This window comes from Phacochoerus africanus, chromosome 1 (assembly GCF_016906955.1).
Source record: "Phacochoerus africanus isolate WHEZ1 chromosome 1, ROS_Pafr_v1, whole genome shotgun sequence".
In the NCBI taxonomy this organism is placed as follows: domain Eukaryota; kingdom Metazoa; phylum Chordata; class Mammalia; order Artiodactyla; family Suidae; genus Phacochoerus; species Phacochoerus africanus.
In genome coordinates, this window is record NC_062544.1 from 269,124,410 (window position 1) to 269,135,298 (window position 10,889).

Sequence of the window (10,889 nt, forward strand, 5' to 3'; positions counted from 1 at the left end):
TACCTCTTGAGCCTTTCTTATCATCAGTGTCTATGTCTCTATTATTTCTGTTGAGATAAAATTATCTACATAAAGTCATTACCTAGGTCTCTTGTGTAGAAGGAAAAGGGAAAGTGCTTCCATACTTTGCAAATGCATTATGTTCTGAAAAAATATTAACATTTTATTTTACATAAGTTCCTAATGGGAACATTTTTAAAACACTAAAACAATTACTCAAAATGACTTACTACTCATAATTGCAACAAATTTTAAAGAATTATAGATTTGTGGAGGTATTACCATCTATTGCATTTTGCTTTGTTAAGATACTGGGTGTTCTGACTCACTTTAAAAATTTATTGAAATCAGGTATACATTGCACGTACATCAATGATTTAAAGATCAGGAGGGCATGATGATAAAATATATCATTGGGTAAAACATCCAGTCCATTCCACAAAATACTTACACCTGAAATATTTCAATTTGAAATAATCACATAATTGGTTATGTCCTATAATTTGCTAACACAATTCTGGACTACAAGATGTGTTCTGTGGGGCCATTTTTATAAGCCATGGCTCTTCCAACCCAACCACTAATAGTTTCCATGAGTGAAAATTCAGAACCAGAGCAAGAAAAGAAATACAAAATGTCTATTATTCTAATTATTTCAGTCACGTGGGTGTGAAGAGCCAGTGGGAGGATAGAAAAAGGCTTCGTTTTGGCCTCAGGACCAAGGCACATTCTCCAACCTGTTTACACCCTGTAATCTGAGGTTTAAAAAAAAAAAAAAAAAACCAATACTGGAGTTCTCTTGCTGTGTAGTGGGTTAAGGATCCAGCAGTGACCTTTTCTCTATGGTGGCTTGTGTTGCTACTACTGCGTGGGTTTGATCCCTGGCCCTGGAATTTCCACATGCTGTGGGCGTAGCCAAAAAAAAAATTTTTTTTTTTAATTAATACTATGCTTCCTCACTATGGCCTTCTGGTGTCTATTGCTCCAGGAGGCTAGTCATACAAAAGTGGAATTGTTAGTTGATTGTTAGAATTAGTATTCCCTCAAACCCAACACCACCCTTTTCAAGTACACCACCATGTATACAAAGAATTTGACAATATCTTTTAGAACAATTTGAAATATAACAGAAAGAAATATATTCAGGAAACATTTCAGGCTTTGTCTCTTATTGTATTTAAACTCTCTAAAAAAGAGTAAATTTCTATATTTAGCACAGGAAGACACTCTTCATTTCCCCAAAACATTTTATTGGAACACCTGTACATAGTACTAGTTCAGAAAATTATTTTGAATAAATGTTAGATGAATGATATTAAATGACATACTTTTTAAAAGTATCCCATTAGTGGGGAAATGGATAAATAAAATGTGGCATACCATATGATAGTTTTCTTCAAGGCAATTTAAAAATATAAAAGATCTACGTCACCATAGATGTAGCCAAAAAATTTAATAGGTGGAGAAAGCTTATTTCAGAATCTATTAAAATATTAAATATTAAAATATTAAATATTAAAATATGCTATAATTGGTATAAAATTTTATATCCCACCAAAATATTTTCTACTACTCAGGAATGCTATATTGGTGTAAAACAATGACCAAAAAACTATAAGAAAGTAAATTAAATTTATGATAAGTGTGCCTTTTAGAGAAGGGGAAAAAAGAATAAATGAGGGATGGAGGTTTAAGGACACGTTGGGTTCAGATGTTGCATTTATTTTAGTAATATAACACATAGCAATTTAAAAAAAATTAAGAGTCCACTCACATCCTTCAAAAAAAGTGGCAATTAATCTCTCAACAAGCTTTTTCTTTTCCAGCAACCTTATATCACATCTTAATACTTTTTTAAAAAGAATCATTCTAGTATTATAAACCAAAAGAAAAATTTTCTAAATTATACACACAAATAAAGGATACATCTGTTCTATACTAAGTTTGTTTCTTTCTTCTTTTTAGGGCTGCACCCGCCACATATGAAAGTTCCCAGGCTATGGGTCGAATCGGAGCTGCAGCTGTCAGCCTACACCACAGCCACAGCCACAAGGGATCCACGCCATGTCTGCAAACTACATCAAAGCTCACGGCAATGCCGGATCCTTAATCCACTGAACACAGATCAAACCCAAGTCCTCATGGACACTAGTCGTGCTCTTAACCCCCTGAACTACAATGGTAACTCCAAGTATTTTCACAGTATAGTTACTTCCAACATTCTTTTCTTGCAGTTGTTAAAGAGTTAACTGAGATTTTCTGAAATACACAGAATCCCCACTAAACATCCACAAATCAAAAGTAAATATGAAATCCAGTAAGAGAGAAACCTGTCAGCCGGCCCCTCTCATCCCCAGGGAAGATCCCAAGATGTAATACAACCCATTGCCTCAGTCAGCAGATACCATGAGCGGAGGCCCATCTCTGCACTCCCCAAGTCAGAGCTCCAGACTAGAGTTCCAGCAGGCGTTTCGTTTCCAGACCTTCTATACCACAAAGGGCTTGGAGCACCACACCTGCCCTGGCTAAGTCACTGCTCACTTGGAAACCACTCACATCTTGGCTGTATATGCTGTACCATCTTTTCATAAGGTTCTGCTACATCTCCCCTCTTCAAAGGCTCTCTTCCACTCCATAGTTCACCCTAGATCCCTTGGGGTGAACCATGAGTCCCCAACCTCTGTTGTCCAGTCTACCAATGTCTTCATAATAAGCCCTGTCTATTCAGACTACAAAATTATGGAAGACTACAAATTTCTTAACAGTTTTTAAACCTTGGACAAAAACCCATTCCATACAACTAGTGTGTCATACATATTTTACTGTATTCGTAACGTCTGAAAATTGGTTGCATTTTAAAACATGTAGACTTCTCTAACAAAATAATCTTAGCAGAACATTGCACATATTTTTGCAAAACACTGCATACGTTTGCAACATCTGAATCGTGACTGATTAGTAAGCAAGAGCTAGGGTAGACCCCACCCAGCCAGTCCTACCCCAGTGCCCCAAGCACTCCACCTTGTTGCTCTGCCTACACTGAGCCTAGCCCTGGATATAACCTTCATTCTGTGGTCTGATTCCAATATCTCCACTTTCCATCACACGTCTTATATTTTGAGAGAGAGAGATGTTCTAGGCACATATATTCTGATGTAAAATATATACATTTAGGGAGTTTCCATTGTGGCTCAATGGATTAAAAACCCAATATGGTATACATAAGGATGCGGGTCCAACCCCTAGCCTTGCTTGGTGGCTTTAGGATCCTGTGTTGCCGCAAGCTGCAGCATAGGTTGCAGATGTGGCTCAGATCCATCATTTCTGTAGCTGTGGCATAAGCCTCAGCTGTGGCTGTGATTGGACCCCTAGCCCAGGAACTTCCATATACTGCAGGTGTGGCCATAAAAAGAAGAAAAAAATTCACTTGAAATCTCTGGCTGAGTATTAAGATTGAGAGTGGCATCTGCTTATGTGCATCCTTTTTGTAAAATATACTCACGTATATTAAAATATCCTACTTTCCTTCATTATACCAATGGCATTTGGTTGCTCTCAACACTAGAGATAAGGGTCTCTATCACCACAAGCCTGCTTGGTTGTGTGACTCTATTCCTTGCCCAGGAAATCTTGAGACCACAGGAGTCCATTAGACTCCCACATTCTGTTGTCCCAGGAGGTATGACTGAAGAAGGTAAACCAAGAAAGGATTAGCATACAGACAGCACAAGCACACCCATTTTTATTTTATTTTATTTTATTTTATTTTACTTTATTTTTTAGGGCTGCACCCACAGCATATGGGAGTTCCCAGGCTAGGGGTCCAATCAGAGCTTCAGCTGCTGGCCTACATCACAGCCACAGCAATGCCAGATCCAAGCCATGTCTGTGCCCTACACCACAGCTCATGGCAATGCCGGATTCTTAACCCACTGAGTGGGTCCAGGGATGGAACTCGCACCCTCAAGATACTAGTTGGGTTCGTTACTGCTGAGCCACAACAGGAAATTTGCACACCCATTTTTAGAACCTTGGCAACAGGTGGATGAGGTGAGCTTTCAAAAAGCTCCCAGGTCAAACACTGGCCTGTGTCTCCGTGCCACAAAGCCCATTCCAGTGGTTCCTAAGTCTTCTTGCCCTTTAAGAGAATTCCATACACATGCAGCAACTCTAAAAGAACGTTACACTAATTCTAAATCCTTGTCACTGAGGCAGGCACATACATGCACCACTCAGGTCCCCATCATGAAAGGACTCCCCGCCCAGCTGTGAGGAGTGTAACTGACTGACCGTGTCCAAGTGCAGTGGTTTCACAATCCATGTCAGCGTTTGAAACCGGGTCACACTTTTCTCAGGATGTGGTGGCTGTCGCCACTCATCAAGGTGATAGCAGCCAAGGTCATGTTTTTCTCAGGACACTCCCAGCCAGGCATGGCTGCAAAGGGCCTCATCGTTTCAACCTAGGGCAAGACTCTTCTAAGGGGCAAGCTTTGTTCTGACTCCCTGGCAGGTTGGCAGGCATTTGTAATATCTGTTCAATCCTGCTTCCTCCCCTTTTTTTCACAGGCCCTTCTCAACTCTACCTCAGCTTCTGCTTCCTGGAGAACTCATCCTGCAACAGACAATGACGTGTCAATGGGATTTATAACAATGTTGTAAAGCTTAGAAAAGACCACACACGGGACTGGCTAATAAAACTTTTGGTGGAGGCAGGAGGAAAAAAATGGGCAGACCATGGTGTTTCTATCATGGTCAGGAGCAGAAGGAGAATGCAAACTTGAATTTATCCAATTCCTACCATGTGATTATCATTCAATCTTCGTGACCATTTTTCAAAATAGGTATTCCGTCCATATTTGATAGATAAAACTTTTTACAAGTATTTATTTACATTTTCCTGAGTGATATGTCTGCACTATGAAGTTACTTGCCCTCCAAGGTTCAGATATTACACAATCAGTTAAAATAGAATATGATGAGTGACATGAAATGTAGAAAAAAGGGTCACTTCTCTGGCTTGAGAATTAAGAGCAGGTTTCCAAGGAGTTCCCGTTGTGGCTCAGAGGGTGAAGGACACAACGTGGTCTCTGTGAGGATGCCGCTTTGATCCCTGGCCTCACTCACTAGGTTAAGGATCCGGCATTGCTGCAAGCTGCAGCAAAGATCAGAGAAGAGGCTCAGATCTTGTGTTGCTGTGGCTGCAGGCCTATAGCTGCAGCTCTGATTCCACCCCTAGCCTGAGAATTTCTATATGCTGCAGGTGTACCCATAAAAAGAAAAAGGAAAGAGAGAGAGAAAGAGGAAAGAGTAGGTTTCCAAGAGAAATTAACCCATGAGTTGACTCATGGAGCATAAGGACCCATTTTACATGGATTACCTGGATGAAAAAAAAGCGTCCAGGGTAGTTCAAGTCAAGGCAATGGACATACAAATGAGAGGAGAACTCAGTTTAACTCCTGGATTCCTTGTAAAAGCTGAAGCTAGGATTCAGACTTAGCCTTGACTCCAAAGATAATGTTTTGTCCACTTCCATCAAAGTTTAGGACTGAAAATGTCATAGGTGGATATAAAATTATCTCTCCACCCTTCATAAGTCTGCCTAAAGCCAGGATGATTCTCCAAGCACACTACCCTTGTCCTGTTGTTTCTAGCAGGAATAAAATCAAGCAAACAGCTGACAACAGTAACACAGACAGAGCTGTGAAGCCCTTTACCCACTGCCAAATATCCCCAGAGGGCCATTTGAGTTGGCACCCAAAATATTTCCGATCTAGAAAGACCCTGATCCTGAAGACTTCTAGAAGTTTATACCTAATCTCACCCATTTCATTGCTAATGCTCAATGTTGACCTATGCATGTACAAGAGGCAGCAAAGAAACATTTCAATTAATGTTTGTGTAGTCTTTTTAATATAAAGTTGTAGTCATCATGCTTTTAACCATTATTACTCTTGTTGTTCTGAAATGCTCAAAGGATTGCCTAAATTCCATAGAATAAATGATGTTTTACCTTGCCAGAATAATGAGAATAGCTTCATGATTCAGTGTGTAGCTAATGCAAATTACCTCCTCAAAGACTCACCCCAAATATTTCAGAGAGGAAACCAAACAGTTCTTATCAGGGAATGTCAATATGCAACTAGCATACAAAATTAAGGAACTTCACAATAAAGTGCCCTTCAGCGCAATCACTGATTTCAGCAGCTGATGGATTCTATTAGCAGAGTCATTTTCACACTGGCTTCTAGGTAGAGCATGATTAATCTTGACTCCGGCAAGGTGTTATTTCACCATTAACAGACTAAATAAATATTTTTACAGCTTTAATTTCATACCTAAATCAGCCAGCAAAAAAAAAAAAAAAAAATTTATTTAGTCAGCAATGAAAGATACCTTCTGCAGAAATAAAGGCCTCTGTTGGGGAGTTCCCACGGTAGCTCAGTGAGTTCAGAACCTGACATAGTGTCCACAAGGATGCAGGTTCGATCCCTGGCCTCCCTCAGTGGGTTAAGAATCCGTCATTGCTGCAAGTTGCAGGGTAGGTCCCAGATGCGGCTCAGATCTCACATTGCTACAGCTGTGGGGTAGGCCAGCAGCTGCAGCTCTGATCCAACCCCTAGTCTGCGAATTTTCATGTGCCGCAGAGATGGCCCCAAAAAGAAAAAAATAAATAAATAAAAGTCTATGTTGGCCAAGAAAGAATCCAGGTGCCACATCAGGATCATAGCATAGGACTGGGTATTGAAGGCAAGAATCAGAGGCCACAGCCTGACCGAGGTTATGACAGAAAATGTGCCAGAGTCCCAGTGTCCATAGGGACTGACTCTGAACCTAAAGTAGGGTCTGGGTGAAATAGGAGCCGTCGTGGAAAGTGGGCTTTGACATGATAGCCTCAAAATGAGAGATGGGCAGTCATGTGAGGCAGTTCCATGCAATGTGGTGTAGGGGGCGGGGCCTGACTCACTGGTGGGCCCAGAAGGGGTGGGCTGGAAGGTATGGGCTGAACTCGAATCTGAGAGGGTCAGCCACACTGCCACCAACCACCATGAGTGGGCTCTGTCTAGAGGATCCTCTATGATAGTGGATCTTGAACATGTGTCAGAATGAACAGGTCTGCTTATTAAAAGTGCAGCTTCCCTGCACTTTTGCTTGTGGTGCAACAGGTTAAGGATCTGGTATTGTCACCTCTGTGGCTTGGGTTCAATCCGTGGCCTGGGAACTTCCCTAAGCCACAGGCACAGCAGGAAAAAATAAAAGCAAAACGTAGCTTCCCTGACCCAACTCCAGAAATTCTGATTCAATAAAGTGTGGGTGGAGCCCAGAAATCTGCATTTTTAAAACTTGCCAGGTGATTCCACTGTAGGTTTCTGATGAGGATCTGTGGTCCAGGTGGAACTGTGAAATAAAAAAAGAGAAAGTATCTCAGGAGTTCCTGCCATGGCTCATCGGTTAACGAACCTGACTAGCATCCATGAGGACGAGGGTTCAATCCCTGGCCTCGATCAGTAGGTTGAGGATTCGGCATTGCTATGAGCTGTGGTGTATGTTGCAGACACGGCTCAGATCCTGTGCTGCTGTGGCTGTGGTGTAGGCTGGCGGCCATAGCTCCGATTCAACACCTAGCCTGGGAAAGTCCATATGCTGAGGGTATAGCCCTAAAAAGCCAAAAAAAAAAAAAAAGACAAGAAAAAAGGGAAAGTATTTTATGCCTGGCAGAATGAACCATGATAGATATAATGCAATAAAAGAGAGCTTAATGCACAAAAAAAAAAGACAGAATTTCACCACCCTCTGTCACTCTGGCTGCACTAAAAGTTTAAGCGCCCAATTATGTTGGAGGGGCCAATTTTCAGAGGCCATTAAGAAATTGACAAAAACACGGCACATTTTTTTTAATTCAAAAAAATTTCAACTCACTTAATACCAATCAAACATATTGTGGTTTTGTGGTAAAAGGATATTGGATACTAAAGGAAAAAGAAAAACTGGACTCAAATCTCAGGTCCATTTCTGTTTAAATTGATCATATCGACATGTTACTAATAATTTAGCCTCTCAATTTCCTTCACTAAAAACTCTTGGAATAATGATAATGTTCCTGTGAGGAACAGTGGCTGTGAGAATTAGACGAGGAGTTTATGCAAGCTCTCAGCCTGCTATGCAGTACATAGAAGAAGCTGTACATTTTTTTTGGACGACCAAAGAAATAAACAAACAAACATTTGGGTGAATGAGAAGCTCTTGTGAAATCAAATGAATGCCGAAAATGTTGACAGACATAAGGCGTTCGCTCTCAAGTTAGTGACAACCATAAGGAATTCTGTATTTTTAATTACCAATTTATTTCTTTTTTTCCCAATGTGTTTTTACCCACTAGGAATGCAGGCGTAATCCTTCTTTATTTTTATCCAGCTTTGCTTTGATTTCCCACACAGTTTTGGTGTAAATCATTCAAAATACCCATTTAAACCATAGACCATAGAGCCTCGCCGTCTTTGGATTCGGCGCTGCAGAACCAGAGGGGGAAAACTAATTCATTCATTTGGCATTCATCGTGTATACCCTTCCCATCGTCTTCAGTTCTTTTATTAATTTCCGCAGTGTGGTCAGCGAGGAGCGCCACAGAAGTTCACAATGACGTGGAGCTGTCTTCCATGCTAACTCTTCAAATGGCTTCATTTATAGGCGCAGCTGTCTCATCTGGATTTCCCTGGGAGCGAGGCAGAAGCGACATTTCCCTGCTCGCAGCCCATTCATTCCCAGACACGTGTTGCCGCATACATTAGGTTCGATTTCTGCGGCGTTGTTATTGAGGTGCAGCACCGTGCCCAGTTGGATGGCCTCGTGCCCTCCAAATGGGACGAAGAATAATACAGACAAAAGAACGGGCAGAGGAAAAGGTAAATTTCCCAACCTGTGACATCCATTGCTTGCTGTGGAAATTCCCAAGCTTTCCCCAGGAAAAGATGGGACCGTGTGACCCCCCGGGAGGGAGGGGTGTGGATGGCAATGTTCTAAGTATAAATGATGGTGCTCTTGTCACTTGATTTTTCTATACTATGGCCTAGGTATTATTATAATCCTTATTTTCTTTCTCTTTTTTTTTTGAAATTTTTAATTGTTTTCCTCTTTGGGCCTCCCTGCAGCATAGGAGTTCCTGGGTCAGGGATCAGATCCAAGCTGTAGTTACAACCTACACTGCAGCTCTGGCAACTCGGGATCCTTTAACCCACTGTGCCAGGCCAGGGATCAAATCAGCATTCTGGCGCTGCAGAGATGCTGCTGATCCTATCGAACCACAGTGGGAATCCCAATCCTTACTGTAAAGTGGAGGAAGTAGAAGCACAACAAGTTTGTATAAATTATCCCAAGTCACACTTTGCTAGGCAAGCTTTGCTTAGCAGAAACACTGTCTTCGTCTTAGTCCATTCGAGTTGCTACAACAAAATACCATAAGCTGGGTGGCTTATAAATAAGAGAAATGTATTTCTTATGATTCAGAAGGCTGGGAAGTCTAAGATCAAGGCATCGACATGGTTACTTTGTGATGTGGTCTCCCTTCCTGGTTCATAGCTGGTGCCTTCTCTCTGTGGTCCACACCTGGTGAAGAGAGGAGCTAGCTCTTTGAGACTCTCTTCTAAGAATGCTAATCTCATTCCTCAAGACGGAACTCTCCTCGTCTAAGGACTTCCCGGAGTCCCCACCTCCTCATTCCATCACATTGGGCATTAAGGTTTCAACACATGAGCTTTGGGGTGACAAAAGTATTCAGACCATAGTATTCTTCCAACTCCCAACCCCAGATTCCTTCCAAAATGACGTTATTTCTCCATATTGAGATGTGATGATGGCTGGGCTTAGCAGAGCCCTTAGAAGGGGAGAAAGTGAGATGTGTAAGGCAAATACAGTTTTCCAGAATCAATCTGCATAATTCAATTAAAATAACCCCCCCATCATGTTTCACTCAGAGGCACTCTGTGGATGTGACCTCATTCATTAATTGCCAGCCACTCACCACAGAAGATGCACTTTTTCAGATGGTCACTGTTGCTTCCTTGCTTTGGTTTAGCCACAGACATCTGACATCTAAGGCTAGGAGTGCTGTGGGATTATGGACCACTCTGAACATCCTTTAATCCTGTTTGGTTGAATTCCCTTTGGACCTGAATGCTCTGAACTTGATTAATTTGCAGAAACTCTTTGATTAGGACTGGCTGCACACAATGGAGGTTTTACTTGGTGCTAATAGCCTTTGTTCTAAGTAAACGTAGGATAATCTCCCAGTTCAAAGAATTCTGCACATAAAATGCCTACAAACTTAACTTTCCCCCCTCCCTAAAAGGCTACAATAGATTCATTTTTACCTTGTACCAGGTTCATGGAAACAGCACCTCAGTGACTCATGTAGGAAAGCATTCAGGTGAAGCGTTAACGTGCACTGCATTCTCAGGCAAGTCTCAGAGGCTCTTGTTTACATTGTTTTATTGTGGTCTAGTAAGGTCCTTATATAAATGACCTGTAGACTCCTCTGCCCTCAGCTGAGAATCCCTTATTGAACATTTGATTAACTGTCTTAGATACATTTTCCAGGCTCAGGATATAGATAAACACACCAGGTATGATGAGCTGGAGCCGGAGCTCAAGTTTTGGGGATCAAAATGAAACTCCCCCAAGCACATGGGGGAGATGCAGCTAATATCTGGAGTCAAGGAAACACCCCCCCCTCCTCCTTCTCTCACACCATCACCTATGCCCGGGGTGGAGGATGGGTTTTTGATCCTCTCATTTCCAGCCTCTCTCCCTACCCACTTCTGCTCCTCGACCTACCCCTTATTAACTCTTCCCCAAGAGGGGAGTAGCTATCATCAGAAATGGAGATGGCTAGGGGC